This window comes from Monodelphis domestica, chromosome 6, assembly GCF_027887165.1.
Source record: "Monodelphis domestica isolate mMonDom1 chromosome 6, mMonDom1.pri, whole genome shotgun sequence".
In the NCBI taxonomy this organism is placed as follows: domain Eukaryota; kingdom Metazoa; phylum Chordata; class Mammalia; order Didelphimorphia; family Didelphidae; genus Monodelphis; species Monodelphis domestica.
Genome location: NC_077232.1, coordinates 107,891,730 through 107,917,867, shown reverse-complemented (window position 1 = coordinate 107,917,867; position 26,138 = coordinate 107,891,730). Strand labels below are relative to the sequence as shown.

Genomic DNA, 26,138 nt, shown 5'->3' with positions numbered 1-26,138 from the left:
TTTCCTTAAGGCCTTAGTTTACTCATCTGTAAAATGAAAGCTGTTGGATTAGATGTACTCTAGGGTCTCTTACTGCTTTAATTTATAATCCTGTTATCCTGTGTTCCTCACTTTAGATATTTATTTTAAGGAAGGTACTTTCAAATTGCCTTAAGTCACTGTATAATTGTGATGTCATTATTGTTATTTATTGTTAATTAATTTCAAAATATACCAATAGTGTTATGTATTTACTTTTTTCCCTTTGGTTTGAAAATCACTTTCAATTCTTCACTAGGTTGTTTTTTTTAGTTGAAATTAGCTTATTTGTTACATTAAAACACCCAGGTGACTCCTCTCCCTGGTGTTCCCCCATTAGAAAACACATCATTTGACAAAAATATATATATGTAATAAAATTGTCTTGCTTATTTCTGTTTATCAATTCTTACTCTGGAGGTGGATATACACAAGTTATTCTTCAAATTTTATTATGACTATCCACTGAAACTGATAAGTGTTACATGCCTAGAAGATTTTAAATGGGCTAAACACAGATACACATATTTTATAGTTTTACAATACTTTATATACTTGTCAATTATTTTGCTGTTTAAGAAAAGGGAAAAATAATAAAAAGAAAAAATTCATTTAAAAGGAAGCTTTTCCTCTTTTTATTTGTCTCCAGTGTACTTCTTTTGAGCTACACAATGGACCCATATTTGCTATAATGACTAATTACATATTTTGGCCAACAAATTTCTGATTTCATTTTAAGGTTCCTTCAGAATATTTTGCTTACTGTAAAGTGCTATACAATGTAAAGTGTTCTTTACAATATTATTATTATTTAAAATACTTGGGTAAACTTGATGTCTATTCTGCTTATTAGGTCCTGAATATCTTATTTGTTCAGATTTACTTGCTTCATATTCACAGCATAGTAAATAGGTATCAGTCTACCCAACCTCCATCCTTCTTCATGAACCCAACAGGGATCCTAATATATGGTTCACCTAATTTTTATTTGAGTTTGATGGCACTGATTGTAGAAAAGACAGAGAGAGATTGAATTGGATTGGATTCTCACAAGTACCGCTTACTAACTGTGTGAACCTGGGCAAGTTTCATCTCTTTGTACCTATAATTCCTCATGTGTAAAATGAGAGCAAGTTGGATTAGGTGATCCCTAGAGTTCCTCTTGTCTATACGTATTACAAATATGCCATTTTAAAATTGCTTTTGGAACTGAAATATGCCTAATATCTAAGTAAAGATAGTTATTGAAATATTTTTCCCATTTCCATAAGCCTTCTGCAAAATTATTATTATTTCCACAGAATCTTTATCAATATTTTTCCCTTTCATCCCTTTAAGATTGTTTTGAAAAGATATAATTTAAACTAGATCATGAGACTTGTCTTTACACTAGTTTCTCCATTAGTCATAGAACCATAATTGGTCCTTAAATAAGCCACATTGCAGTCAGAAGGTCCAACTCCTGTCCGCAGTCAGGTAGGGACACACAGGTAAAGAATTCATATTTTTGAAGATCGTCCTGGAATGAATAGTAGGTAGCTTTCATTGGCACCCTTTTGTAGTTCTTCATGATATTTGTAATCTAAAGGTTTTTTCTTATGTTGAGCCCAACTCTCTTACTACAATTTTAGCCAATTTCTTTTCTAAAGTCCATTGTGAAATGGAAGAAGTCCTTGTGTTAGCAACTATTCATATTCTCATCAACTGTTGTTAAATTACCTTTTAGCCTTCCTTTCTCCTGACTGATACAGTATTAGCATGTAGGCACATTAAGGTTTCCACAGAACTTATGTGTTGGATAAATGTAGTGAAAGAACTGTAACTTGGCAAACCCTTGTAAGAGAGTCAGTCCAGGATAGGGTAGAATAAAGATGGTACTGAAAGAACATTGTGCTAAATGGTGGTAAAAATGAGGAGGATTGTCAAACCATGAGAATATGAGCAGGGAGTTGGGTATGATATAATAAAATTTCTGAGGAACCTGCCCTTAAACAGAGAGATTGAATTAAATGGAGGAAGAAGAGTGATAGGTTTCCAAAGGTCAAGTGATTGAGGCTTTGGAATACTTGAAAAGTTTTTTTTAAAAAATTAGCACTACTATTTGGGTGGTAGTGTCATTTTGAAGAGTCTGGAGACAATCATAATGAAAATAAATGTTGTTTGGAATTCAGAGGACAGGCAGAGTTTATCTTTCCTTTTTTTCCTTTCAGGTAGCTGAGGGCAATAAAGGCTACTCACTACTGTTTATATTTTATTAGACAAAAAAAAGGGAAAAAAAAGACTGAACAAGCAAAGTGGCAAGTCTAATCTTTGGCATTTAGAGTGATGAAGAGAAGTAGTATATGAAATCCATTTAAAATATGATTTCATGTTTTAATATACATTTTGAATTTATAGGGAACTGACTTGTGCCATTTATTCTAAATGCAAAAATGCGTATTCTGTGCATTTGAACTTAGCATACTATAATATTATACCTAACATTTTTTTGCAAATGATTGATATTTTCTCCTCTTAACACTTCCTGCCTGTTAGAAAATGCAATGCATTTATAGTTTCTGTTGATTCAAGGCAAATCCTGAAGAAGTCACTACTACTTCCCAGCTCTAGTAACTAGCACAATGAAAAGAAAACAACCTGTCACTTTCATTTTACATTACTAAATGGGGAAAATTTAAGCCAGAAAAATAATGGGAAATATATATTAGTTGGATCTATTAATTAGAGTATTCCCCGTTAAGATTAAATAGTACTAAAACACTTCTTACAGCCTGAGTGACATATTGTATAATACCCATTGGACTAGGAAATAAAGAAAGTGGATTAGTTTATGTCCTACTGATATGCCATGTGACTTTAAACAAGTTGTTTAACCACTCAGTGAAGTTCAGTTATACATCTTCAGAATGAGAAAAGCATTATCATGACTACCCAGAGAGAACAGGGTATCCAATAGGAGTTCGTAATGAATAGTTTACGATGCTGTAGAGCTAGAGAAGGATGAGGATTGAGAAAAAGCAGTTAGATTTAGGGGCTGATAGATAACTTCCACTAAGATCTGAATGGAGTGATAATTTGGAGTATTTTGTACCTCAAAGGAGTTATTATTATTACGTGATAGTGATAAAGGAAGAGTTTGCAAATGGCAGTGAGTAGCAAAGGATATTTTTACTTCTCTAATACCACCGTGTAAGGAAAGTATGATCAAAGAGCAGCCAGTGTCCAGGGGTACCGTGTCATCCAGAAGCTAAAATGAATATAAGCGGAACTGATCTAAAATGAAAGTTTCTGAATTAAGAGATAATAATTACAAAGGCCACAATGGAAAGAATGGGATGAATTGGAGTAAGACATTGGTTTAACGTATATATGGAGATTAGAAAACTGGCAGAGGTTAAGGATTTAGTATCCCAGAGATTGAGAAGGAAGGGGGGGCAGTGTAACAATGTTTTCAAAACTCTTTTGAATCTTTAGTCATCTTGCCTTTCAAATGCTTGTTTCCAACTAAATACTAGAGTTTTTTTTACTTTTATATGCTACTATCACTCTTTTTTTGTGTGTCAACATGTTGAAAACTAACCATTTCAGTCTCCCCACAAATTATTTTCCTTTACCTGATTTTCCTATTCTGTCCAATAATTTGCACCACTATTGTACTAATCACCAAGGCTTAACATCACTCTATCATTTCTGATTCCATAATATTTTTATAATTCATCTATTTTGCGGTTTTACCAATAAAGGAAGGGATCCTTAGTCATAATAATCTCTGACCTACATTATTAGAATAGTTTTCTAATTTGTTATCTCTTTTCCTTTCCAAGGTTTCCTACAACTATTATCAATGTAATTTCCTTAATACATGACTCTGCTCAAAAATATTTAATATCTTACCATCATTTAGCATATGATGTACAAATTCCTTTCCCTGTTCAACTTGAATCCAGTGTTTCTTTTTAAGTTTTCTGCTTCTTTCTTTTTAGCTTTTCTATTTTACCTTACATATTCCATGCCATTTGAGGGAATTTAAGCTAAGAGAGACTATTCCCTGAAGAAATCCCGTACCTTACCCCTGGCCCCTTTTAGTATTTGTTTAGTCTATATTTCTTACTTCTAGAATGTCTTCTCTTTTCTCTTTCTACCTATGGAAATAATATTCATTTTCAAGGGCAAGCTAAAAAAATCAATTATTTTATTTTCAGTCAGTGAGCGTCTGTATGGTTCCAACAGATTTTTAAAATAAAGCTCATTCATACATTCTCAATCCTTTTATCCCATTACACGTTGTCTCTCTTGCCACCAATTTCTCTCAGCATTGAGCATTCATAAATAGTTTTTCAGTTTGACTTCATTGATGTGATGATGCATTATACATTTAAAGTTATTTTTTCTTCTAAGCTTACTTTCTATGGCATCATGAGTTATAAATAAAATAAGCTATTTTACTTGTTTTCTTCCATTCTGAAAGCAACTTAAGGCAAATTATTTCAAAATGTAAAAATTATCTCTATTTTTTATTTTTTCCTTGAAAAAACACTGATGATGATAATTCTAGTGATTCTTTAACATGTCAGTGCAACTATGATTTCCCCAAACTGGGTATTCTTTACAACATATTTTATCTTTGTCTTCTGGTCTTGTGATTATCTATATTTTTAGTAAATTATGCATATGGCATTTCTACTCATTATCAGGAAAGCCTTCCTCTAGGTTTTTAATAATAGTGATAGTAATGATTATCAATACTTTTCAATTCAATTTTATGATTCAAGATTATGCTTTAAAGTTCAAAAGACATGGTTGGCAGGTATATATTTAATCTCCATATCATCTCTCAGTGAACTAGATAGTAGAAGATGATGAAACTGAAGTTCAGAAAATTACAGTGATTTGCTCCACATTGTTCAAGTAGCAAGTGTCAGAGGTATTTCCTTATGTTTATAAAGACTTCTCTAAAACTCATCATCAGAAATGATCCCTTCCTTCGAAATTTTATGCTAAGTACTTTTCATAATGCTCTTTACTTCTTTTATTTTATATTATGTCTTATTTTCATATATGATTCTCAACTTGAAGAAAGGAATTATGTCTTATTTTTTATTATTATTTTATTTTATTATATATTATTATATAATTATATATAATATATATTGTATAATTATTATATTATATTTCCCTCAATTCAAAATATGATATATCAGTATGGCTAGTATTCAATAAATACTGGTGATTTACATTTACTTCAATTGATAGGTTGATTTTGGGGTGAGAGGTATATGTGTGCTTGTGTGAGGAACAAACTTTACTGTATTCATACCTACTTTGTTAAGCTTCTGGAAGTCTCTCCTATTCAGAATAATTAGCTGTCTCCCCCTACCTTACTCCACCCATAGAATCTTATTAGCAAACTAGCTATTCCTCTGTGGGCCAACTGTGTCAGCTGTGATTTGGTTTGGTACTGTTCCGAGGTCTGTGGTGATGGAGACCCTACAGTCAAACACATAAAAATAAAATTCATATTACATCCCTTCAATCACCAGTGAAGTATTCACCTTCGGGGTGGAACATGGCAGCCATTTTAATGGCACCAGCAACAATGTCATTAAATTTTATGGCAGATGAAGTATGTGTAGGAAAAATTTACAGCATAGGTTATTTTTGTCTTTATGGACTAGGGAGTGATTGACATGTTAATAAACAATGGGAAAATATTTTGGTTTGCTTCCTAGTTATCTTCATTTCCCGTTGGAAACTTGTTGTCAACTAGCTTATGTCTCACATGCCCATTATACACTTGCCTGTTGATAATTACTATTTATACTTCATTTAAGAAATCCAGGGTGAATGTGTAGGCAGCAACCTACACTATCCACTTTCACTTTTATTTAGTTCTAATTATCTTGCTTGCCACAAGAGAGGAGGAATAAAATTTAATATTTCTGTACTCATTTTTTTCTGTCTTTTCTTCTTTCAGAGGCACGGTGCTCTGTAACTGAAGTCAGAAGATCTGGGTTTTAGAGATTCCAAGGGTTCTAAATGGAGGGATCTAATTTTAGTTTTGCTATCAGATATGTAGGATCTTGAGCTAGCTATTTAACCTCTCTGGGTCTGTTGCATCATCTACAAAATAAAGGGGGTTGCCCTAGGAAGATGTCTAACTCCCTTCCAACACTACCGTTTTTCGAGTTGTGTGAAGTTATTTGACTGCTGTTCTACTGAGTGTGCTGTTATTTATGTTTAGTCATTCAGCCATGACTGACTCCTCTCCTCTACTTTCTCTGGAAGTTTAAGTTCATGTTCATTGTTTCCTTGACACTTTCTATCCATCTCACCCTTTGCTGTCCTCTTTTCCTTTTGCCTTCAATCTTTCCCAACATCTAGATTTTACCCAATGTCTCCTCATTAGGTGGCCAAAATATTTAGCTTCAGTTTCAGTATTTGACTTTCTAGTGAATAATTAATTTAAGTATTGACTGATTTGAACTCTTTATGGTCTAAGGGACTCCCAAAAGTCTTCTCTAGCACCACAATTCAAAAGTTTCTGTTTAGCATTCCTCTCACAGCCCTACATTGCTATGGGAAAAAAAAACAACAACATAGCTTTACTATACAAACTTGTTGGAAAGGTGATATCTCTGCTTCTTAGTATGCTGTCCAGATTTGCCATAGCTTTCCTTCTAAGGAGCAAGGGACTTTTAATTTCATGACTATAGTCATCATTTGTAGTGATTTTGGGGCCCAAGAATATGAAATCTGACACTGCTTCCATTTCTTCTTTCACAATTTGACAGGAAATGATGGGACCAGATGCCAAGATCATAATTTTATTTTTTTACGTTAAGCTTCAAACTAGCTTTTCTACTCTCTTCTTTAACTCTCACCAAGAGGCTTCTTAATTCTTTTTTACCTTCTACCATCAGTGGTATCATTTGTATATCTGAGATTATTGATATTTCCCCCAGAAACCTTAATTCCAGTTTTTTATTCATCTAGCCTTAACATTTTATATGATGTACTCTGCATATAAATTAAATATATAAAGTGATAATATATAACCGTGTCAATATCCTTTCCTAGACTTATAATAATTAGTATAGTCAATGAAACAGAAGTAGATTATTTTGGAACTTTTTTTGCATTGTCCATAATCCTGCAAATGTTGGCAATTTGGTCTCTAGTTCCCCTGCCTCTTTGAAAACCAGCCTGCTCTTCTGGTAATTCTTAGTTCACATATTGCTGAATCCTGGCTTACAGAATCTTAAGTATAAGCTTGCTGGGAAGTGAAATGAGTAAAAAAGAATTCTCTCACAAGTGTTTGTAGTAAACTCAAACATTCCTTGAAAGTGTTGCTTTGAGGCTTAGCAGTAGTCCAGTGATAATGTCTAAACATATATTATACTTTTTTTTAATCCAGACCAATAAGAGGGAACATGGCACAGTGGAGTTTTGGCTTTAAAGATAGGAAAACCTGGGTTCCAGTCTCTGATACATATTGCCTGTTTGACACTAGAGAAATTACTAACATTAGGATCCCCAAAATTATCTAATGCATTTAAATACAGAACAATTGATGATTTCTGTAAGTATTCCCTTGCTGATAAATGAGATGTATAGATCTATATATCCATATTTATTAGCAAATACAAAATATATACATTACATATACATATGTGAGTGTTCTGTCTCCCTCTTCTTTTGATGACCTTTCTGAGATTTTTACTGTTCTTCATTATTGGTTTTGTCTTAGGTACCTATTCCACTCTCTCTGGTACAAAGAATATTGTTTTTATTCTTGCTAACAATTGCTAATGTCCACAGCAGGGAATAACATTTATCAAATTCATGAATTGTGTTTGTTTATATGCCTATTTCCGACTAATTATTTCATTAGATTTTTTTAGACTTTATTCAGGTTTGTATGTGAAAAAAAATTGCTGAGCCTGATTCCTTCTTATGATTCTGAAGATTTGTAAAATTTAAACATTTGTTTATTCTCTAATGAGCCACAATGAAAGCAGAAAACTCATTTAAAGAGTGACCTTAGGGAATAGATGTTTAAAGGAAGTTCAGTTCATTAATTTCCCAAATATCCTTTTCTGTTGCTGTAGTCAACAAATATTTGACCAGTGATGAGTAGTAAAAATATTAAAAAATCATGAAATGACAAAATGCTCAACTTTTGTCTGAAGAATCCTCAGTTAAAGTCATGGTATAATATGGTAGGATCCTTGATTGGAGATATATTCCAAGACCTATCATGAAATTTTTTTATTTCTAAATTGAAAGAATGAAATCATTTTTCTGACATTCTTGCACAGAATTAAGGTTTCTTCTCATGATTCTTCTAATCATTCAACTTATATTTATTATCTCACTGTGACAGTCAAGATGCTATGTTAGATGCTATTGAAGTTATAAAATCACTGAGTAAGAAAGATACCAGAGGTAGTCCAGTATGATGTGAAACACATAGTCCTCATATGTAACAAAATAAGCAAAAATACACCAAACTATAGATAATCTTACATTTTGAAACTAAATCCATAAGTAGTATACATGTATACTCAGATGTAGAGTAATGAATTCTGTTGGATAGCTAAGTGATACAGTAGATAGAGCACCATTTCTGGAGTCAGGATGACTCTTCTTCTTGAGTTCAAATTTGACCTCAGACCCTTTCTGGCTTTGTGACCCTGGGCGAGTCTTTTAACTCTAATTCAGTTTCTCATCAGTAAAATGATCTGTATAGAAGGAAATGACAAATTACTCTAATATCTTTCCCAAGAAAACCTTACATGAAGTTACAAAGACTGAGACATGACTGAATATAACTGAAAAGAAAAACTTCTGTTTGAGTTTCACATGAATAAATTTGTCTAACTCATAACTAAATAATGATTTCTTCTAGACAATATAGAATTAACTAATCATCCAACTTACGGTTTCATACCCAGAATGTCAGGTAACTAATTACCTCAGTGGGTAGCCCATTTTGCTTTTAGAAAACAATTTTAAAGAAGTTGCTAGAGTTGAGATAAAGTTTTCCCTTGTTTTCCAATGTTTTACTTATGCTTCCCAGTTTCATGCTTTCATAAAATTTGATAAGCGTTTATCTCTTCTTTCATTCAAATAAATGATATAAATATGGAACTGAATATTTTATCCCCTTATTTCCTTTTTATGTTGATGTGTGATCATTAATTGCTACTCTTAAGAACTAGCCATTTAATTAATTCTTTAGTTCACCCAAGAATACTATCATTTAGACCACATTCTTCCATATGGGCAATGGGAGAGACTTTGTGAAAGGTTCTGTTGAAATTCTTTAATGCTCTCTTCATGGCATAATCTTGATTTACCAGCCTAGCAACTTTGTTGAAAAAGGAAATGAGGGCTTAGTTTTTGTTCTTAAATCAAGGCATGATTTTTTGGCTAGGGAACCATCCCCAAGCGGAAAACTTCTCTACCAATGCAAGTCTGTAACTGTTCTGTAACATTAAGCCTTAGAAAATTGCCTGGGGCACTTATGGGGTCTAGTGACTTGTCCAGGGGTCACATCAATTATTGTGTCAATGATGTATATCTTCTTTGAAAGCTGGTTCTGGTCTACTGGGTCATGTTGAATGCTAGTTTGAGTACTTAAGAAAGGGAATTCAGAAATGAGAATACTGGATCTGAGAGAAATGTAGGGAACTTGGTCAAGGGCATAAAGATAGCAAGTAGCAGACCTAGGATTTGAACCCAAACCCTTGAGATGGGGTAGATAAGAGATTGACATTTATTTTGAAAGTGGAGAAGTAAACATGCCAAAGTATTTAATTTATTTAATTCTGAGAGGACACTAAAAAAACAAAATTTGGTTATGGAGGGGAGATCATGTAAGTGGTGTCATGTCTAAAAAGTCTATGGAAGAAGATGGGATAGATGGTATTTGAAAATATGTTTGGGGGATTTGGATCCAGTCCTAAAGTAGCTTTAGCTCTTAGAGGGTTTTGGGTAACAGATGTTTTCAGGAAATAGGAATGTGTTTTTCAGGAAAGTGAACTTCCAAGGAAAATTTATATGAACTAATGCAGAAAGCAGTGAGGAGAATGAGGAGAATGATTTATACTTGACCATCCCTGTTGTAAAAATGATAAGAATGAAATGTGCCAAAATACTAGGACAATTTACACAATAATAACACTGTCACATCAAAGAACTTGGAAAGCAATAAGAACTTTGATCAATATAATGACCATACATTATTCCAAACAATCAAGAATAAATAATAATATCATAAATGACCTAGAGCCAGACTTAATTAGCTCTCAAGAGCTAATTGTTAATTTTTAGTTTTAGCATTTACCTCTCAGAAATCAGTAAACATTTAGAACTTGATTTATTGCTTTGTTGATTTTCTAGACTTAAGAAAGTTATGAAGAAAAAATTTTATAATAATGCAGTTGAAATTTAACTATGTATTGTATGTATATATAATATATATAATATTCTCCCCACCCCTCTGAAGATGGTTATTAGATATTGATCAGCACCACAGTGAATACTATCCATCTTTGATAGAGGTAATGGGTTTCTAATGGAAAAGGGTATTTTGATATATATGTATATATATAAATTATACATAGCATACATATCATCTTACATTTCATATATAAATTATGTATAATCAATTAGAAAATTTGTTTTGCTTGATTATGCATATTTATTCAAAGGAAGTTGCCTTTTCTATTTTTTTCCAGTGGTTAGGGGAAAGGAAGGCAGAGAAAATACATCTCTGTTTATTAAAAAAATTTTAATAGGAAGTTTGGGAGATGCTATAGATGTGGAATGTTGACTATCCTTTCAGCTCAGGTCACTGTTACTGTTAGTTTTGTTTGATTGTTTTGTTCCTTACAAGTGGCCTCTCAGGAGAGGGTATAATTTATAAACATTTGAAATCTAATAAAACTCATCAATAAAACATATTTAAAAAGTGTTCAAATTGAACTAAAGATGGGAAGGCACAAGTAGAACATTTAGGAGACTATTAAAGGTAGTTTACATGAAAAGTGATAAAGGCTTGAAAAAGGATGATGGCTTTGGAAATAATGATTTTGTTCAATTGTTTTTGTCAGGTTGAACTCTCTATGACTCCATTTGGAGTTTTCTTGACAAAGACACATGAATGTTTTACCATTTCCTTCTCTAGCTGAGAAACTGAGGCAAATGATGAGGTAAACAAATGACTTGCCCAGTGTCATACAGCTAGGAAGTATCTGAGGCTGGTTTGAACTCAGCAAGATTGAGTCTTCCTGACTACAGACCTAGCACTATCTACTACACCACCTAGCTGCCAGTGGAAATATTAATATCAATAATAATAATGCCAGAGACAATTCCCATTGTGAGAGTGATTTGCAGTTTCACTTTTCTTTTTTTTCTATAACTTTATGAAATAGCTAATAAGGAAGAAAGGAAGAAATTATAGTCATTTTGATGAAAAAAATAGCTGAAAATCAGTAATAGACTGACTGGTAGTTTCTTATAGCTGTTTTGTGTCATGGAATTTTTTATTCTTTGATGAAATGCATAGTCCTCAGAATAAGGCTTTTCAATTTATAAAATAAAGTACATTGAAATACTTTATTAAAATATTTCCATTAAATTATATTTATCAAAATATTTTTAAAGATTTATAAATACTATATAAAGAAACCTTGAGATGAGGCTTAATTTAATGAAAAGAATATTATTTTAAAATTTAATATTATTAAACAAAATATTCTTATATTTTCTATTTTAATATATTTGTCTATAAAATCAGTTGCCTAGTCTACAGAAATAGAACTGTTTATGACCATAAAGGAAGAAGAAAATGTTAAATGCTACCAAATGGATTGCTTAAATAGTTTTTTTTGCAGAGTGTAATGCATTAAATATTTTTTTTGTCTCTATTCTATCCACTTATCATTTTTTTCAATCACATAGATAGCAGTAATTACCCCAAGTTGACCCCGATAGTTGGAAATTTGTAGCAAATAAAATCATAGGTTACTCCTCAGAAGACTAAATAAAATTCTCTTGCTTGTTCTGTTGATTTCCTAGCTATATATTGATTAAAGATCAAAATGCATAATTTGTTTTTTATCTGTGTCTATTTATTTATCTCTAAGGAGGCTCTGTAGCTGTTGTGCCTTCTCTGAATTATTTATTTACCATGATCTCTAAAATGGCTTTATACTAATAGTTGCAGATATTCCACAATTCTGAAAGGTGTTTATAAGATATTCATTCATTCTTTTAATGATGAATTATAACAAAGTAATAGTATCTTCCTCTTATTTTTTGGAAAGTTAGGGAAAAGTGATTTAGATATAAATAACAAGTCAAATTCACAAAAAACATTTTTTGTCATTTTTATAACTTGCTTAATAATTACAGTGTACATTTATATGGTGCTTTGTGGATACTAACTGCTTTCACATAATATGAAGACATTTGATCAGCCCAACCACCTGGTGAGATTAGGTAGGATAAATATAATTATCCCTATTTTTTTGGATAAGGAAATTGAGGCTTAGAGATATGAAATCACTGGCCCAGGATCAGTCAGGTACTAGTAAATGCCAGAGAGGACATAAACCTAGTTCTCTGAGACTACACACCTGTCCAACATCCCTGTCTCTCTACCTTCCTCTAGGTATAATGTGCTTAGATCTCAGTGACTGTAGATCTCAAGCTTAATACAATGCATCTTGCATATTAAACATTTAATAAACATTTTTTACTGACTACTTACACTTTGCAACTCTAAGTGAAGATAACTAGAACTTATCTAGTTCAACCTCGTTATCCTACAAAGGTTTAAGGAGCTGCTATGCACTTTTGGTTGAGCATCATATTTTTTTTTAAACTTGCTGCTTTCTTCCATTATTCTGTGTTATCTTTTTTGACATCTTCTCAAATAGGTGTTGTTTCAACATAATATTCCCACAATACTAAATATCTTTTGCCTTCAATTCTAGAACATTTATCGTGATTGTATTTCTAGTTATCATTCAGCTAAAGTTTATTCTTTCCATGTTCCCCTCCACCCCATTCAGTCCAGTGACACTGACCTCCTTGCTGTTCTTCCAACAAGACACTCCAGCTCATTTTCTCTGACTCTGTTTCCTTTTCTCAAAATTCTCTCCTTCACTCTCCTCATTGGTTTTCTTCAATTCCCAGTTAAATTCTCTATAGGAAGCTTTTCTCTACCTCTATTAATTCAATGCCTTCTCTCATCATAATTATTCCCTTTTTATCCCATTTATAGTTTATAGTATACATATGATTATTTGACTTTTTTCCTGAATTAGGTTATGAGCTCCTTGAGACTAGGGTCTGGTTTCTGCCTCTTTTTGTATCCCCAGTGCTTAGCACAGTGTCTGGCACATAGTAGGTATTTAATAAATAACTTCTGACCAATGGGGAGAAGTTTTAGGATCGTGTATTTTTGATTACTATAAAGAGATACTTTTTAACAATTATAACTGCTCCAACACGGAATAATCTATATTGTGAGGTAAGAAATTTCCTGTCATGTCTTTAAGTGGAGTCATATTGATCACTTGTCAAGATTGTCATTGAAGGAATTTTTGCTCTGATGTTTAATTGTATTACCTCAGAGGCATCCACAAGAACCTCAACTCTGAGAAGCTGAGATTTTTCTAATTCAGAAAAATCTTTCCCACCAGCAATATTGGGATGTTAGAAGACCCCCACTGTTCATTTCTTTAGATCAAAGTGCTTCTAGTTTCTGTTCATAGACACATTTCATTTGGGTGGGAAGGATTACACAGCTAATCAATATTCATGTCTTAATGCTATTTTCTGTAATTGACTGTTGTGATTTGTCATGTCTCTTATGGTAGGAAAAAATTGGACTTGCAGTGAGAAGAGCTCAGTTCAAATTCTGATTCTGCTGCTTCCTACTTGGGATCTTCAGTAGGCCATTTAACTTCTTAGGGCTTCAGTTTTCCCATCTATCAAGAGATGAGGTCAGAGTAAAGCATATGTAGGTGACTGTCTTATCTGAAATTCTGTGAAGAACTTTCTTCATCTACATTTGTTCAATTTCAAAAAGTATTAATGATATATTTTCTCCTTATCTTCTTAAAAACATTATAAAGGATAGATTACTGGGAGAATGAAGGAAAATAGGAAGGCAGAATTTTGGTGGTGTATAAATAGAATATCAATAAACATCCATTTAAAAGAAGATATTTTAAAACATTTCCACAGAGCATCCTTCTGGGGTAGGTAGAATATTCAAATTTATACTTATTTCATCAACACATTAAGAGAGGCATTTAGCTTCTTATTTGCAAAAGGACATTTCAACAAATATCTTAGACTATCATGCTGCGGTGGAAGATGAACTAAGCTTCATGCATTTCACTAAATAAGTCTTGTGCTTATCCACATGATAGTATTTCAAGAAGACTTTTTTTCTAGGTCAAAATGTTATCTTCTGTGTGATTTTGTATTATGTGTACTCAAGGCTTTTCCTGAGAGCATTGATTCCTCATAGACTTGGTTTACCTTTCCTTTTATCCCAGATGAACATGAACCTTGGGATTTTTCTTTCCCTATCCTTAACTAGCCATGACCACTGGGGGAGCTAAGAAGAATTTGATGTAGCAAGAAGCCTTTCATTCAAATCTTCGAATGAGTATTTTCTTCTAATTTTTCCTTCCTCTTTGGACTATAACCTTTACATTCCTAGATTTGCAATAGAGAATGTAGAATCTTCATTTCCTCTTTCCCAATGGTGGTCATCAAGGACCTTCTGTCATGTGTTTTCCTCACCTCCCACCCCACTGTCACTATTGGGTCAACATATCTGCTCTTGCCACTCCAATGAACAGGAGGTCACCAGAAACCATCATTCTAGTAAGATTGGTCACCACCAGTCCTTTCAGTCTCCCAAATCTACCTGTTATCATAGGCACTCTCACTGTCCTTTGTAGACTGACAGATTGCCATCTGTCTTGTCAATGTACTAATAAGACTATTGGACTCTACCATATGTCCTGCAGCTAAACTCTGCTTTGTCTTTCCAAATTGCATTGTGATCTTCTTGAGAGAAGGGGATATCTAGACAGTCTGTTTGCAACACCAGGATTTTACATAGTGCTTTGAATATGGCAGACCCATCATAAGTGCTTATTCATTCATGATATTATTCATTGCTTTGTCTTAAAGCATTATAGGGATGGAATGTGACCCTCTCTGGATGTCATATTTCCTCATATCTAAAATGAAGGGATGAATTTAAATGATTCTTTTTGGGAAATCTTTAGAATCTGTATCTTGTCTCTTTCCGTCTCCTAAACATCCTGGTTTCATACCCACACTTCTCAATTCTTCATCCAGCCTTGTTATATTTAAAATGGTTGAAGGCCTTAAATTGCAGTGAGTAAAATAGTGGAAGGTATAAATTGTGATAGATATAAGAGTGGGTGAGTAAATTTGTCCGCGGAAAATATGTTTTCACCTCTTTGCTCCTGGCAAGTTTACAAGTTGCCTGACCTTTAATAGGTACTTAGCACCCCATTGTATTAATTCTAAAAATAGGCATAGCTTAAAGAACTTTTTGCCTCATTATAAGTATGGTTTAAAGTACTTTCATTGTTTAGCAAGGAGTTCTCTCCCCCAAAGCCTTCCCAAGTATGGGTGGAGCAGAGGCCCTCCCATTTCTGATCCAAGTAGAGTTCTCACTGTCAAAATGGGGAGTGTTCCCAGTAGGGAATTGTTCCATTGGAGAATTCCTCAATGTGGAAATTTTTAACATTCACAAGTCTGAGAAATTTCAAGATTCACAGTCCCCCCTGATGATCATTGGGAGACTAGTCTCCCCATTGATCATTTAAGATAATCATTTTGTAATCCTAAATGCATTTCTAACTATATATATACACAATATTCAATTTTTCTAAGAGGAATTAGAATAGTGAGGGAGGAAATAGAAAAGAAAAGAAAGCAAAACCAATGTTTTGCTAGGCGCATTGACAGAAAGCCAAATTAGGGGCAGTCCCTTTTGGCATAAATGTGTACATTTACAATAAATGTTCAATCAAAGTTCAGTTCAATCAACCATATCCAAAGTTCATTCTTGATCTTCTTGATGAAGTGTGGATTTTCTGGCATCTTTCTGCAACAATTCATTCTCTGGATATAGGAGTTTCAAGCTTCTTTCTTGAAGATATTTTCTCGAACAAAATTCAAAGTCTTGGATATTTATAACAATACAATCTTAAACAAAAAAATTCAAAAATTATTAGATTTTAAATTAAAATACAATCCCCCCTGAAGTAGGTGTTAAAAAACATCCAGTTCAACTCAGAATGTAATGTTGAGTTATGGGGGTGTATGAGTCAATTATCAAAAGAAGAGAAAAAATGATCAAAAACATAAGAAAAAAATTCAAAATAGGCCCTTGTATAGGTCCAATTTAAAGTAATTTCTATCCCACAATTCTGTAGGACAGAATGCAGTAATATTTCATTTAGACATTTGTAGCCAAGACTACAGGAAGTTGCCATAATATAAGAAGAAAAAGAATTAGAATTCTATTTTGATAGGGAGCGTCATTCCCTCTTCTGATCTTTTTTGTCATTCTCATGGATATAGGGAGCCAGCATGATAGTCAAACTTTGTACTTATATGAGTACTTCTCAGAGAATTTAGATACAAGGAAGTCCTACGACTTAACGTATGTCAAGCGTTGCTACCTGGAGTCTCACATTAGTATTTCCTGTGTGATCTTTTGGCACTATTCAGGTTAAGTCTGTGCTCCTTGTGTTTTATCCCTTTTTCTGGAATCAGATACAAACATTAATCACAGTCCCATAATATTTTATCAATAAATGGCAGGTTCCCATAGTTTAAAGCTTTTGGGTATATATTAACATTATAGCAAGCATATATATATATATGTATATATATGTATATATACATATATATATATATATTAAACTTCTATTACTGCAAGAAAAAATATTATTTATGTGTACCTTTAGTACAAGAAATGAGAAAAAGTCAAATATTCTAATAAAAAATAAAAGAAAAGCAATAATAAAATAAGGAAAAAATCAGTAATTCAATGTGTTCTCAAAAAACAGCATCCATTTGTCTATGGATTATTATCTCCAATGCATATAATAGGATACAGTCAATCAGTCTCAGCAGAAGATGCTTTCTTCACATGTGAGCAGTGAATCCAAGAGTCCTTTTCTCCAATTTTTATAGATGTTGGAGTAGTTAACAATATTTGGAATGGTCCTTCCCATGAAGGTTGAGTTGCTCCAGTTTGCTTGAAATTCTTAATATAAACTTTACCTCTGGATTCAGGTCATGCAGAGAAAAATCTAATGGTCTGGCTTGTACTGCAGCTCCAGATTCATGAAGTTCACGCAGTTTGTGCTGTAATTCTTGTATATAGGAAGCAATAGTAGTATCTCCCCGTAATAGTGATGTATATGCAGGGGAAAAAGGTTTAGCCTGTATAGGTAGATGTCCAAAAAGCATCACAAATGGTGAGATGTGTAGGTCTCCTCTAGGCCCACTTCTAAGATAAAATAGGGCCAGAGGTAGGGTTTCAGGCCATTTTAAGTGTGTCTCAGTGCATAATTTTCCAATCATAGTCTTAAGTTCTTTGTTCATCCTTTCCTACTATTTGGAGTGGAGACAAAACTGAAAAAGGTTAATTAATATCAACAAAATCAATACAATCTAAGAAGAATCATCTTCATTATATTGGGAAGTTCCTTGGGCACCTTCCTGAAGGGCACCTCTCTGAGGTTCATTAGCACCTCGAGTATGTTTTGGATGAGCCCCATTTCTCATATTTTGTTGTTGGGTATTATCATTATAATTTTCTTCATTTGGAGCATTGTCATTATTTTCCCAGTTCCTATTTCTATAATTCTGGTTTCTAAAGTTCTTATTTCTATATTCATTATAGTTATTTCCATAGTCATTATTATAATTTCTAAAGTTTCTAAAATTCTGGTTTCTATGACCATTATCATCTCTATAGTTGTTCTGGTTTCTATGACCATTATCATCATTTCTATAGTTATTATTTCTAAAGCTATTATTAAACTGCGTATTCCTTCCAATCATCTTAAGAAAGGTCCTACATTCCATCATTTTGTGGCCCTTCTTCTCACAGAAGTGGCAAGTTACTGATTTATTTGTGAATTCCCGCAAAGGGGCTATAGTCTCTCCCTTATTTTTCAATTGTCTCTTTAACATTTCAATTTCTTCTTTAAATCTTCCACTGATGTATCGTCTTCCTCAGGTCTTTTTACATGACCTTTATAAACATAGGTTGCTACTCTCCTCAATTCTTCAAAGTCCATAGAGTCCCAATTAGGACAGCTAGTTCTAAAGTAGTCTTTTACCACTGAACAACAATTCTTAGCAAATTGCCTATGTATTTGTCTAATGTCTCTTTCTCTGGATAAATCAAGGTCCATATATGTATTCCCTACGTCAATAAGTCTGTCCATAAACTGGGAGGGTGTTTCATCAATATGTTGTCGGGTTTTTTCAAATTTTGACCATTTTTCTGGTCTATCAGAGAAAGCTCTCATGGCAGTCAATAATGCTTCTCTGGCCTGGTTTAATTTTGTGTAATCTAGTTCAACATTGGGGTTCCAATGTGGATCTTCAGTTGGCCAATAATGTCCTCTTCTTCCTCGTTTTTGATTAGCCAGAGAGATGATATTATTTTTCTCTCTCTTTGTTAATAATGCTTCTAATATATTCTCAACATCCAACCAAGTGGGGTCAAAAGTTCTGAATATATTCTCTAATTTTTTTTTATAATTAATATTGGTTCGTCCTCAAATAATGGCATATCTTCCTTCAATTTTTTTAAATCCTCAGAGCTAAAGGGTGTATGATGTCTTACAGATACCAAGTTTCCATTTTTATTAAAAGTGGGTACTTCCCTTAAAGGAAATTAGCTATCTGAATTATTTGGTACTCCTGTTTCTAGGCTTCTTGCTCCATTCTCAGTTAGGTAAGTATAAGAAATAGAAGAGTTGGGCACATTAAAGGGAAGAGTTTGTTGTTGTCCCATAGTGCCAGAAAAATCAGAAGTAGGGTGTGAATTTAGGTTGGAATGTGAACTTAAAGTGGATTGTGTAGGGTCGGAAGCATGAGCAGTGGGAGGAGTGGGTGTGTTTTCTGAGGCCGAGGGTCAGGGGGAGGGGTGGGTTCGTTAAGAGGATTATTGTCCAGAGCAGGGTGGGACAGAGATTCTGATAATGTTCTTAACTCTCTGTTAATGCTTCTTATAAAAGTTATGCTCTCTCCCTGACTTTCCTCTATAAGCTCCTGTCGAATATTTAGTTCTTCAATTTGTTGAATATTAGAGGGAGCAATTGGTTGGTTTGACTGAGAAGTGAGTTATTCAAGGAAATACAATATTAAAATTACAATAATCAAAAACTCAAGGGAAAGTAGTATGTCAATTAAATTTTGCCATAAGTTCCATGGGATGAGCCCTTTCAGAGAGACAAGGAATTCTGTATTTATAAGATTGGTCATGGGGGTGATGAGCCAGCTGTTAAGTAAGCTGTAGACCAATGCTTGTACTAAGAAAAGAACAAAGTATTTACTGAAACTCCAGTTGTTAACTAAGTTCTGAACTGTCTATAACTCCATATTTCTAAAGTAAACACGTGGGAAGCAGGATTTTCTAGTCCTAATTTAGGCAGTTGCTAGACAGGACCTTAGGGCCCTGTTGCTAAGATCTAAAACAGCTTAATTTAAAGAGAATCAAAAAAGTTTTTTACTCACCCATTCTTGCAGCTGTATTTTTGAAGTCAAGTTAAAAAAGAAAACAAAACTGACTGATAGAGCAAGTAATAAAGAGAGAAAGGAAAGAGATTTCACAGAAGATTTTTGAGGGTTTTCTCACCGATTTCGTGGTCAGCCATAAACTATAATAATTAAAATAGGTCCTGCCATAAACTGTGGCATTTAAAAGAGTTGGGGTCATAAACTGTAAGAGTTAAAATAGTTGAGTTTGTAAACTGTAGTGATTAAAATAGTGGAATATATAAATTGTGATAGATATAAGGGTGGGTGAGTAAATTTGACCGTGGAAAATATGTTTTCACCTCTTTGCTCCTGGCAAATTTACAAGTTGCCTGACATTTAATAGGTACTTAGCACCCCATTGTATTAATTCTAAAAATAGGCATGGCTTAAAGAACTTTTTGCCTCATTATAAGTATGGTTTAAAGTACTTTCATTGTTTAGCAAGGAGTTTTCTCCCCCAAAGCAGTCCCAAGTATGGGTGGAGCAGAGGACCTCCCATTTCTGATCCATCTCACTGTCAAAATGGGGAGTGTTCCCAGTAGGGAATTGTTCCAATGGAGAATTCCCCAATGTGGAAATTTTTAACATTCACAAGTCTGAGAAATTTCAAGATTCACAGCCTCCATATGATAAAAAGATTATAAATACCAAATGAGCTATCCATTTAATTCACCCCAAGGACAGGATGTACATATCCTTTTAAAATCACATTTGGGGGTCATATTTTCACCAGGTGTTGGGCCATGATTGTATGACATGCCTTTTACTTAGAACCCTGGAGAAAATATTCATGTCGTGCTATGTATGTGTTATGATCTATGAATAAACAGATTTTGCCATTGACTTTTTGTTGAGGTTGTCCTCGGAAGGTAAAAAATGGGAAGTCTCAGGCCACCTACTCTAGCAATTCATTATTTCTACTACTATCTCCTTTTTCTATTTATTATGTGGATTATTTATTATGTGGTAGGACAAAGAGGGATTCTTAAATTCTTTAATTTTTTTCTTTTCTTTCCTTGTTTCAACACATATTCACTGCTTCAGAGAACATATAATAAAACAATATTTTTTTTTCTTGGTCCAGAGGTAGGGGTGTATCAACATAGACTATGGTCAGATTTGGTCACTGTATTGAAGTACTGTTTTTGCATTAATTTTGTGACTTGCTTCTAGATGGGGTCCATTTTAGTTTCATGGTATAACTGATATAAAAATTAAAAAGTATTAATGAAGTATGTTTTAAAGACATACAAATGACAGCATAACTAGCAATACTAGGTGTTGAATGAAAGAATGAATAATTCGTATACTCACTATGTGCCAAGCATTGCACCAAGGGGGTAGTTACAAAGTTAGCTGTTCTCTGTTCTCAATGGACTGTCATTTTAATGGGAAGATAGTGGATAAGAGAAGCTAGTATCAGAGCATAAAGTAATACCCAGTGCTCTTTAAGGTTTAGTAGCAGCTGACTGGATGGCATGACAAATTCCAAATAAATAAAATAGACAAGAAAATGTGGTAAGAAATATAGCTAGTAAAATATAAAAGGAGTTTAAAAAAAGTGAGACAATATTAACAAATTTAGGTAGTCAAGGAGGCTTTGTGGAGAAGGTGGCCTTTGAGTTAGACTTTGAAAGATGTTTAGGGTATAGAAAAACAACTGAGAATATCAGTCAATGGAACTTTGTACAAATAAGTCATTTTAGCTAATTCATAGCTAATACCATAAAGGTTGTTTAGAAGGTGGCACCTTTCCTCTGTTTTCAGCCTGTTGCCTAATTTGTATCTTAGAGATCATTAGCATTAAATTGGTTTCCTTTCCCAGAAGCCAGAGCAAAATCCCTGGTATCTATCCCATATTAACTAAACAAACATTAATAGAAAGTAGACAAGAAGACACTCTTTGTATTATTGTCCCATGGAAATATATGTGGTCAAATATTTCTCTGAGCATGCCTCTTGACTTCTTTCTCATAAGAGCTTCTTTTTTCATGGTATTGTCATCTATATCTGTAGCCTAGATAACTTGTGTTAAAATCCTGATTTTGCTCCTTGGTACTTGTTTAGTCTTTGGCAGGTCTCATAAAATCTTTGGACTTTGTTTTCTCATTTGTGTAAGAAGTGGGTTAGTTTGAAGAAAAATAAAATGGAATCTCTTCCAAATTCAGATCCTATGGTCCTATGGTTTACTGTTTGTTCCCTGCAATAATCCAGTGCATGGAAGGGAAAGCTATAATAATTATTCTGAGGTAGAATATTTTGTATAATATTGACAGTCTAGAACTCTTACCTAATCCAGAAGAAAAGTTGGTGCATTTTTAGTTTTTTATGTGCATTATTTCACCATCTAAAAATCCTTGTACCTTTAAACAGTGGAGGAAGTTTCTTGTAGCTTTGACAATCAATAATGATATTGTTGATGGTATGACTTATAATTCATTGTGATATTTTGACATATGTAATATTAATACTATAGTAAGAATCTTGAGATATTTTCTCAAAGGTAATATGCACATTAAAGTTGTTATTGTGAATTTGTAGAACACTTCACATTTGCAAAGCGTTTTAAAATAATTTATCTTCATTATGGCTCAACTCTGAACAAAAGCTCAGAGTAATGATTAGTCCATTCATGTCATGTTTATTATTTTTTTGGCGGGGAGGATTTTGTTTAGCTTTTGTGAAAATCATTGTCCTTGCTTCTAAAGTTCAAAAGATTGCCCATGAGTCACAATATTCTTTTAAGTCAGTGCCCTTCCTTTAAGACTTAATGAAATTAGACTATACCTGTGGAAATTCAAGCCCATTATCACTCTTCAGCACTAATGATGCTAATTAAGATAGAGGAACTTATTTCAAACAGACTCATCATTAAGTTCATATACATGTAAAAAAGATCCTAAGGAATTAATTTGCTAATAGTTCTTTGTGTTTGTGACTGTCAGCCTGGAGTCTTTAGCTCATCACATACATAATACATTTTGTATTTAATACCCAATACATTTTGTTTGTGGCTCTCAACCTGGTCTATAGCTCATCCACATCCTTTGTATTTACACATGTAAGATTTAGAGAGAGAAGAATATTAGAAATGCAAACTAATATTATTTTGTGATTTCTCACAATTCTATGAGGGGAGCCAAAATTATTTTTCATATTGCCAATGAAGATGAAAAAGTACAGTGTTAGGATGCTCATTTTTATCAAGGGTATAATATTACTGCATGGTACCTGCCTTGAGAAGAGACAAGGTATGCCCCAGAGCTAATTTTCTTTTCTATTTTTCTTTCTTGTAGAAATCATACTATTATTGGTTTGCCTAACCATTTGAAAGCATTTTACCTAAATATCAAATTTTCAATATGCTATGTATTCAATAAAAAACCATTTTAAATGAAATATTTGTGCAGTTGCAACTTTTCAGCACTCAGAATTTAAACTTTAAAAATACATGTAAACCATGCTTCTCTGAAAACACTTCACTTTGAACAAAGCATCAAAGTGGAAAATATAGAATGAATACATTTCAATTTCACTACCTGTTCTCTTCATGAAATGTGTGAAAGTTCACTAGGTACTATTGACATTTTTAAAAAGGAGACAATAAAAATGTTATCCACAAAACAAAATCCCCATTCTTGTTCACATGCCAGAAATTCACCATCTTCATACTTGAATAGTATCCAAGTGGATTGATTTGTAGCCAGTCATTTGTATCCCTATGTTTATAATAAGGGGATGGTGATTATTTCCTGTAAATTTGATCTTGAATTGGGCCCCTTGGCACTCATTTCTTCCTCTGCCTTCTCTATAAAATATAGTGTCATCATTACAGTTATATCTTCAGTCTTATCCTCTAGCAGAGTAATCATGACATTAAGCACTGCCCTAGGTAGATCTGCCCATGCACAATCCTGCCATCCCTCTGGAGCACCTGGAGTGGTAGTCAAATACAATGGAAACATCAACAATTAGATCATATGTGGAGAGTTCTTTTTAGAGATTACTTTCTGTGGTGTACAGATTCAGTTCAGTCACACTAAGATAACCCCACAAAAGAGAGAAAACTTCTAGCAGCCAAGAGTTTCTTCTTTGACATATTTATTCTAGAATTGATCCCACTTTCCTTTGGACTCTGTTATGCCTTGAGATTTTTCTCAAATCACAGACTTTGGGAGGAATATTTTGTGCTACTTATTCTTAAAAAGACATTTTAGTTAATAGTCCTCTCTAAAAGTTAAGTAAGTCTGGCTGACTAATTGATAATCAACTAATAATATCAGGGACATCACTCTAGAATTTGGGATCAAGTTAGTCACATTAGAAAGAAAGAAAGCTACTCAACTCCTATCAACAGGGACATATTTTCTCCCTTTTTCTAAAACCTTAGATGATTGTTTTAAGAATCAAATGAGATTCTGCATTTGAAAGCCTTTTGAAAACTAGAAAGCATCATTCCATTGCCAAACTTCTAGAAATAGTGCTCAATATTCTTGGCCTTCACTGCTTTTGTATCCATCAACTTATCAGCCTTTTGTATTTCAAATTCAGGGATTTAAAGGATCTCAGTTATGATTTTTAATAACTTTTCTCCCTCACTGTTTGTCCTTTTTGACTTTTCTGATATGCAAGTTGGCCACTTTCACTCTTCTCTCACAATTCATGACACACTGCTCTTCCTCAGTCTTATACTTATCTTTTTATTTCCAGAAAGGGGTTCTTTTTCCTTCTTCTCTCCAATCTTTATGATCTTATCCATAGCTGGGTCTTCAGATATCACTCCTTTAGAAATAATTCTGGAATATACATCTCCAGCCACCATTCGAATCATATTTCCTAATTTTCTCTTTTCTTTAGGAAAGTTACATGATTAAGTTCCAATAAAATAATAGTTAACATTATAGTGCAAAAAACCCACTAAATTTGGACCCATAACTGAGTTTAATTAGTAACCCTGACAATCCATACCTTTGTAACTTTTGGGTAAGTCACCCCCTTTCTGGACATTAGTTTCTTCACCGGAGAAAGTCATCATCAGCAATTTGGAAAAATGATTTCAGTTCCTTTTATAGAACTGTGAAGAGTCCCAACATAATATTAGTTCATACATTGAGTTCTTTTCTCCTTAAATCTCACATTTGCAAATAAGAAGTAAATTGTGGATGTAAATGAGCTATAGATCATCCTGACACCCACTTGAGTTTTTTGAAAGGGTGAGAGAACATAGTTAGATCTGTACTTTAGGAAGATTATATTAATAGCTAAAAAAAAAGCAGAGTAAAAAAAGTAAAATAAAGGATGGAATGGAATGGGGCACAACTTGAATCAGAGTGGCCAGTGTGAATATTATCACAAAAGAATAGGCATGGGGTGATTAGAGCCTTTTTCAGGGTAGTGGCAGTATCAGAGGAAAGAAGAGGGAGGACTTATGTGAGAGATGTTTCAAAAGTAAAATCAGAAGATAGGTCATGGTACTCTTTGGATATGGTGGGTGAGAGAGAATAAAGGATAGAGGATAGAGTCAGAAGAAGGACTTCTTGTGATAAATGGCCTCTGCTTTTTCAGTGAAATATGGAAAAAGATCTTCAGCTGAGGTTGTGATGAGGCAAAGGTCCATGGGAAGTTTGAAGGAGATTGAAAAGATTTAGAAAAGCTGTTATTCTAAGTATATGATACTGAGACAATTAGAAAGGTGAAACAGATTGACTGACTATATTGAGGACCCATTTGAGATTATGTAATATAACTTTGTAGAAGAAAAATGTGTAGTCAGTATAGCGGAATTATTTTTTCCATTTTTTTGTGTGAATAGGAGTTGTGACATGAGATTGTAGGAATAATCCAAGGCTGAGGCTTGGCAGATCGAAATTGGCAATAGGATAAAGAATCAAGATTTTTTTTTTATAAAAGAGGATAATATATAGTTGAATTGATTTATTCAAGGGTCAAGATCAGAAGGTAAAAGAATGCATCCCATATATGGTTGATGCCTAGGAAAGAACTGAGGGTTTGAGGGATTGTAGGCTATTGGGAGAATTCAGAGAAGCTTAGGAATTATAAGGCAGAACTGATAATAGATGATTATCATTTAAAGGCTTTTTGGAGTTCTTGAATGTGGAGGCAGAATACTTGTGGGTGATGGGAAGTTATGGAAAATGAGTCATTTGAGGAATTGAGAAGTTGTGGTGTTTGAGAATTGTCAGTATGTGTGTTGAAGGTTCCCTATTATGAAGATGGAAATTGAGGGGAGGAAAAAGAGA

The 26,138-nt window shown here is 33.5% G+C and overlaps 1 protein-coding gene across 4 annotated transcripts in view; it reads left to right on the top strand.

The window, feature by feature from the left end:
• PPARGC1A (PPARG coactivator 1 alpha) overlaps positions 1–26,138 on the top strand; it is an 800,952-nt gene that overhangs the window by 328,142 nt on the left and 446,672 nt on the right. The window lies entirely within an intron of this gene.